Raw genomic sequence first — 1,011 nt, 5'->3', positions numbered from 1 at the left:
TTCTGTCCTAGTAGCAATTTTTTTTTTGCTGTGGGGGGGGGGGGGGAGCGGAACTCCGCTTTAATGCCGTCTCTTGCCTATTAGAATGTAATCAAGCAACTGATCAGAAGATTGCAGAGCTAAAGTGAATGCACATCTAAAGGGATGCCCAGGGTGTGTTCTTTCCTGTAATGCTTATGACTAGGCAGCAGTACAGTGACTGCTGCCAGCCTTTAAGATCACGCCCACACAGGAAAAAAAAAAAGAGTAAAAATGACTGATAGAGAAAGGGAGTAGCTGTGAGAGGTTGCCTAATGACAGTACAAATCAGCAACACCGGGATTGATGGAAATTTAAGTAGTTGAGGCAGGAAATTAAAGTGTGCTCAAGATAGCTGCAAGAAATCTTTCTGAAGCTTTCATTAAGGGTTTGCAAAACTTGCTTTACTCAAACAAGCTGATGCCGGTGTACAAAGCCTAAGACATCTCCTTTGGTAAGATCATCGCACCGATCACACGCCAATCATTCACACAACCAATAAAAATCAGTAAAACCAGTGCAGTCTGGACCAGATTAGAGGTGACACCTCGGCAGGCTGTCATTCAAGTATCTCCCTAGACCAGTGATGGGGAACCTTGGCACCCCAGATGGATGTTTTGGGACTACATTTCCCATGGTGCTCAACTACACTGCAGAGTGCATGAGCATCATGGGAAATGTAGTTCCAAAACATCCATCTGGGGTGCCAAGGTTCACCATCACTGCCCTAGATGCTGAGCTCTTACGTATCTTCCCCTACGATCAGAGAGGATTCATGGAACCAAGGAGGGATCTACACAACACAAATATTGTACATTTCGGGTGGGCTGCCAGAAGACCCAATCACCTGCCGGCTTCTCGAAAACTTTTTTGCGCTTTCATTGGCAAATTTTGTACCCCCCTCAGCTGTAATGTTTTGGTTTTGTGAGAACTTCTGAAGCGGGGGGTGGATGGGGCACGGTGAGGAGGAGATACAGGAAGCTGGCATGAGGA

The sequence above is a fragment of the Pelophylax lessonae genome, assembly GCF_965119305.1.
Source record: "Pelophylax lessonae genome assembly, contig: HAP1_SCAFFOLD_992, whole genome shotgun sequence".
NCBI lineage: Eukaryota > Metazoa > Chordata > Amphibia > Anura > Ranidae > Pelophylax > Pelophylax lessonae.
Note: the sequence above shows the minus strand (reverse complement) of the source record.